At 50.0% G+C, this 6,000-nt stretch overlaps 1 protein-coding gene across 4 annotated transcripts in view; it reads left to right on the top strand.

The window, feature by feature from the left end:
• Positions 1 to 6,000, top strand: part of PPP2R2D (protein phosphatase 2 regulatory subunit Bdelta) — a 39,837-nt gene that overhangs the window by 6,178 nt on the left and 27,659 nt on the right. The gene's annotated exons all lie outside the window — the stretch shown is intronic.

Raw genomic sequence — 6,000 nt, 5'->3', positions numbered from 1 at the left:
GCTGCGCTTTTCCTCTCTGAGCTAGCCCCTCTGAGTGTGGCTCCGCCAGGGCCGCCCCTCCCATTCCCTCCTCCATTATGCACCTTCTTCACTGTGATATAACTTTCCCCGTTCCTCCTCAGGGACACCCTTTCCGCTGGTGCACCCTCTCCCTCACCTCCACCCCCTTTTGCTGAGCTCTTGCCGACATCCCTGACCGCGCTCACTCCTCCTGCCTCATGAATGTTGGGGTCCTCGCGAGTCACAGGCACCATCTTCCCACATAGGAACGTAAACAGTTTAACTCTGAGAGCATCCCGATTACTCTTTCATCTTTACCTCTTTATATTTTCCTTCAGTCTTGTGTTTGAATATAGAATTTTCTATTCAGCTCCAGTCTTTTTATCAGGAACACTTGAAAGTTTTCTGTTTCCTTAAATGTGCAGTTGTTTTGACCCTGAAGGACTATGCTCAGTTTCGCTTAATAGGTTATCCTTGGTTATAATCCTGACTCCTTTGCCTTCTTGAATTTCATGTTCCAAGCCTTCTGCTCCTTTAATGTGGAAGCTGCAAAATCTTGTGTCATGCTGACTGTGGTGCCACAATATCCAAATTACTTCTTTCTAATTGCTTGACCCGGGAGTTGGGTGATTTGGCTGTAATATTCCTGGGAGTTTGCATTTGGGGATCTCTTTCAGGAGACGATGGTGGATTCTTTTCATTTTTATTTTGCCCAGTGGGGTAATATTGCTTAATAATTTCTTGAAATACGATGTCTAGGTTCTTTCTTTGATCGTGGCTTTTAGGTAGTCCAACAATCCTTGAATAATCTCCTTGACTTGTTTTCCAGGTGAGTTGTTTTACTGGTAAGATATTTAACATTTATCTTTCTTTTTTTTTATTCTTTTGACTTTGTCTTATTGTTTTTTGATGCCTCACAGTCTTGAGTTTTCAGCTGCCCGGTTCTAATTTTTAAGGAGTTCTTTTCTTCAGTATATCTTCATGCCTCTTTTACCCAAGCTTATAATTCTCTTTTCATAATTTTCTTGACTTCCTCTCATTTCTTTTCCCAGTTTTTCTCCTGTCACTTATCTAGTTAACTCTTCCAAGAATTCTTGTTGGGCTTGAGATCAATTAGCATTTTTCTTTGAGGCTTTGTGTGTCGCTGTTTTCACATTGTTGTCATCCAAGTTTAAGTCTTGGGCCTTTAATGGTTGAATTCTTTTTGTTGTCATTTGCTTATTTTCCAGCCTGTCTTGATTTTGAGCTTCATGTTAAAGTTAGGCCCTGGGAGTGGCTAGGTGGCTCAGTGAGTAAAGCACCAGCCCAGAGTCAGGAGGACCCAAGTTCAGTTCCGGCCTCAGACACTTAACACCCACACAAAAATAAAACTAGTCGTGTGACCTTGGGCAAGTTACTTAACCCCAATTGCCCTCCAAAAGGCAAAAAATAATAATAATAATAATAGTTAAAGTTGGACTCTGCTCTCCTCAGGGTGGGGAGGCCTTCCCTACGTTTCAAGCTTTTTAGAGCTGTTTTCATAGCTAGTTCTGGGGTCTTCAGACTTTTGGTGCTTCCCAGGTGGTGTGATCTGCGGAGAGGTGTGGTCTCTGCTTTCCCGGTCTGCTCTGGTCTTCATCCCTGCGCTGCTGCCTGTGTCCTGCCTTGGTGGCTCCACCCTCATTCCCATGCACTTAGAAGTGTAGGCATGACACCTGCAAAGGGAGGCCACTTGAGCACCTCAGCAGCCCTGATTGATAGAGCAGCACAGAAGTCCTCAGTGTAGGACTTAAGACTCAGCACCAATCCGTACAGGCCCATCTTGAGTGAGGTAACTCGGTACTTCGTATTTCATGTTACCTTTTGAGAAGCCTGTGGGTTGGGTCAGAGCGAATGCATTTAAGTCACTGCCAGTCCTTTCCGTTAGTGACGGCTATGGTTGTCTCTTAGTGTGTTCCTGGTGCCAGTGGCACATGGAGGCTGTGAGGGTGAGCCTTGTAACATGGTAGCCCTCAGTCCAGAAGCAAGAAGACGGTGGTGATGCAGGGCTTTACGTATTCCCAAAGGAGAAAAGCTGGCAAATTAGTCGCTCTCACGATGGCTTCATCTTCCAGAGGGCACAGGTGACCTCTCTGAGCATGGTGCTGAACTGGAGAGTGTGGGAGGGCACCCTGAGTGGACGTGGGCCCAGCCCATCCTAGGGAGGCCTCTAAAAATGAGCTCGTAACAACAAACAAAGACATCTCCACAGAGGAAGAAGAGGGGGTCTGTGTTGTACAGGAAATGTGAATGTTTGAAAGATGAAGAAAATGGACACGCAGGCCTGGCCTGGGCCTTAGGCTGCTGGAGGGTCTGCCTCCATCAGTCCAGCCCCCTCCTCCCTTTCTGGCTCCTTCCACCTTAGTCTCCAACACATACCCTTTGATCCCGTGAGGCTGACTTCCTGGTCCCTGGCTGTGGCGGTCTCTCACCGCACCCCCCCTCCACCTGGCCTGCTCTGACTGATGACCTCATGGGCCTCCTTGAAGTCCAGCTTCTGCAGGAAGCCTCCCCAGAGCCTCTCACTTGAGTGCTTCGTTTACCCCATATGTTATTGCACCTGCTCTTGTCGTCTCCCCCTTTGGGTTAGGAGATCCTTGAGGGCGGGGCCTGTCTTCACCTCTTTTTGTGTCCCTGGTGCTTGGCCCGCAGTTGGCGCGTCATAAATGTTTACTGATTGATTGGCTGAGTCTAGAGCATAACCAGGGAGAGGCCTTCTCCCCCCAAGCTGTATTGAGGATTGGGAGAGGAGGTAAGAGGGGCGGCTCAGGCCTCTGAGGCCTATTTTCTTGACCCAGGGCTGTGGTCTAATGGTGAAACGAAACAGCTTGAATAAGAGAGTACTAGACGGCTTCCCAACTCGAGGAGCCCAAGGGAAGGGCCTGCTGTCCCTTCCCAGAAGCCCCCCCTCCCCCTTTCCTCTCCCAGCAGCCTAGACTGCATGTATCTGCAGCTTCTGCCAGTGGTCTTTGCTCCCCCCTTTTGGTCTCTGACTTCAAAGCCCTCCACAAGTCTGAGGACAGTTGGCAGCCCCCTGGCTTCTTACTTCCCCAGGTTCCTCCAGCTGATGCTCACCTGGGATGGACTTGAGCCTGAGCCGGGCAGTGCAGTGGGTAGAGCACGGGGCCTGGAGTTGGGAAAACTCCTCTTCCTGAGTTCAAGTCTGGCCTCAGACACTTACCAACCGTGTGACCCTGGCCAAGTCACTTCCCCATTTGCCTCAGTTTCCTCATCTGTGAAATGAGGTGGAGAAGGCAGTGGCCAGCCTCTCCAGCACCCTTGCCAAGATAACCCCAAAAGGGGGTTCGACAGAGTCAGACAGGCCGGAGAACGACTGAACAAGAAGAAGCCTTTTGGACACTCTCCTAAACAGGAAGGCCTGCCCGGGCCTGGGTGCAAGCCTCAGGTGTGCTCCTGCCTGAGAGCAGAGACTCCCCTCCTGGACCCACCACGCGGCTGATCAACAGAACGGGTGGACGTCCTCTCCTTTAGGAAGCCTGGGGTCTCCCCATGTTGGAGACAGGCCTGCTCTACTTCAGTTGGATCATGGCTCCGATCTTGGGGTTCCCCCAGCCCCAGGGACCATCCTCAGGAAACCATTCCTTCCTTAGGGAAACCCACACATGGATTCCCTTTGGGAGCGCGTGTTGACTGATCACATGTCCATGACAAAGAAGCCCACCATTTTCTGCCTGTCCAGAGAGGATGGCATGCCCCTGTTATGCTGGCCCAGGACCAGTGCAGTCACGCAGGGATTCCCAGACTTAGAAGTGCTCTGTAAGAGCTGGGGGCACCTTCGGGCTTCTTTTTGTCATCCGCGCTGTGTTCAGATGGTGGCCCAGACAGTTTCTGTCACCTTGGGCAGCCTTAGCAGTACCCTGATGGAAAGGATGGCATGGCCATGTGTACTTCATTCTGTCCTGGTGAAACCACGTCTTGGGCTTCGTGAGCCTTCCCTAAAAGAAGGAGCAGGATCCCCAGGAATGTGGCTAAGGTGATCAAAGGCTTGAGCATGGGCCGAGAAGACAGGTCTTTTTGCCTGGGATGGGAATTGGGCCAAGGAGCCTCCGGATTATTCCAACTGCTGATTCTGTTGCAGGGGGTTAGCCAAAGTGAGGGCTCATTTCCTGTGTCCTGGAGTCTGGTTTACAAATGAATCTTAAAATGGAGGAATCGGGAAACTTAGACTCTTAAGTTAACAGCTTTGGGACATTCGTTATTTTTACTGAGCAGCAGGCATGTTTTTTTAAGGGATTATCATTAATTTGAATTATGAAAGTGCCATAGACTTACTGTGTCACTACTGGGTGAGTGTGAGCAAGATCTTCAGTAATAATTCTCAGGCTGAGATTGTTCATTAATCTGGATGATGGTTTTTTTGTTCAAGAACCAGTGTATTTATCATTTGAATCTTGTTTCTGATCTTACACTTCTAAGTGGGGCTGGTCTCTCCTAAGTGGCTCAAGACAGTCCAAAATTGTTGCCCGAGAACAGAGAAGAGGCCAGGAGCAGGTTTAATTCTGCTGCTTTATATTCACCTAAGTTGTGGGGTAGTTTTTGGGTGCCTGCCAGGAGATACCTCCAGGGACTGGAGGGTGGACAGTCTCCTGGACAAGAGGGAGGGAAGTCCAAGGCTCTTCCTCGAAGGAGCAAGAGGAGTGGGTTCCTCCTGAGCTCTGGGCTGCTCTTACGCCCAGGGGCAGGGAGTACCTGTCTGTAGGCAGATGTTAAAGAGATGGCGGCGCTCTGCCTGGTGAGGGCCTGGGAGGCCGCCTGGGCCGGCCCTGGTCGTTTCACCAGCAGGTGAGTGACCTCACTACCACTCGCTGCAGGGATGCTGACCGCGGCTCCCAGCTCTTCATGAGCTCCACCTCGGTATACCCTCACGACACGGCTGGGAGGTTCGGGCCAGAACTGCCCCCACTTTATAGCCGCCACCGCTGCTGCTACTCATGTTCTCTCCTTGGAGCCTCGTTAGCCCTGGGAGGTGGATGCAGTCTCTAGAGACTGAGGTCCCAGACAGTGTCTGAAGCTGAATTTGAACTCAGGTCACCGTGACTGCAGGCCTAATGCTGTGTCCACTGAGACTGCCCCTTATAAACTGAAGATCATTAAACATTTATGAAGCTTTCTCTCTGTACCAAGTTCTGTGCCAACTGCCGAGGATACAGACCAGGAAAGGAGATCTGGTCCCTGCCCTCCAGGAGCTTACAGTCTAATGGAGAAGACCCCAGACAAAGGGAGGATGGAGGAGGCCAAGGGCCTGGGGACACGGGGAGCTGCCTGGAATGTTCCAGTCCCAGCCCTTCATAAAGGAAGCTTGGGAAGGAGTGGGGGGTGTGGGAGAGAGAAATCCCTCAGTTTATCCTGGGTGGGACAGGATATTCTCTGGAGTGAAGCCTGGCAGTCTTATAGGAGTGAGGCTTAACAGCTGGTAATTGCAGGATTTGAAATCAGGGCATCCTGCCTCTTCTTCATGAGACCCACAGCCTTCACAGATAAGGGTCTTTAAAAATTGCATCTAGGGGCAGCTAGGTGGCGCAGTGAATAGAGCACCGGCCCTGGAGTCAGGAGGACCTGAGTTCAAATCCAACCTCAGACACTTGGCACAATACTAGCCCTGTGACTTTGGGCAAGTCACTTAACCCCAATGCCCTCCAAACAATAAAAAAAAATTTTTTTTTAATAAAAATAAATTGCATCTAGATTAAATCACTTCCAATGCAGTGTGAATATTTCTTTAAAGGTATCACATTGTAAGGCGTCTATCTGAATGGTTAGATGGGCCACCTTTAGCTTTCATATACCTGCTCCAGCAAAACTGAATTTTGCTTTAGACTCTAATGATCAGAAATCTAATGAGAGGTTACAGCAACAACTTCCACTGCAGAATGACTCAGGTCAGCAGCCTACAAGTAAAAAGACCTGTCCATCCTACCCAGAGCTGGGGGCTCCTCTGTGAAAACCCCAGTGTGGGGACCT

Source organism: Petaurus breviceps, unplaced genomic scaffold, assembly GCF_028583685.1.
Source record: "Petaurus breviceps papuanus isolate PSGF00001 unplaced genomic scaffold, PetGlider_PUasm1.0 490, whole genome shotgun sequence".
In the NCBI taxonomy this organism is placed as follows: domain Eukaryota; kingdom Metazoa; phylum Chordata; class Mammalia; order Diprotodontia; family Petauridae; genus Petaurus; species Petaurus breviceps.
Note: the sequence above shows the minus strand (reverse complement) of the source record. Positions and strands in the feature narration are given on the sequence as shown.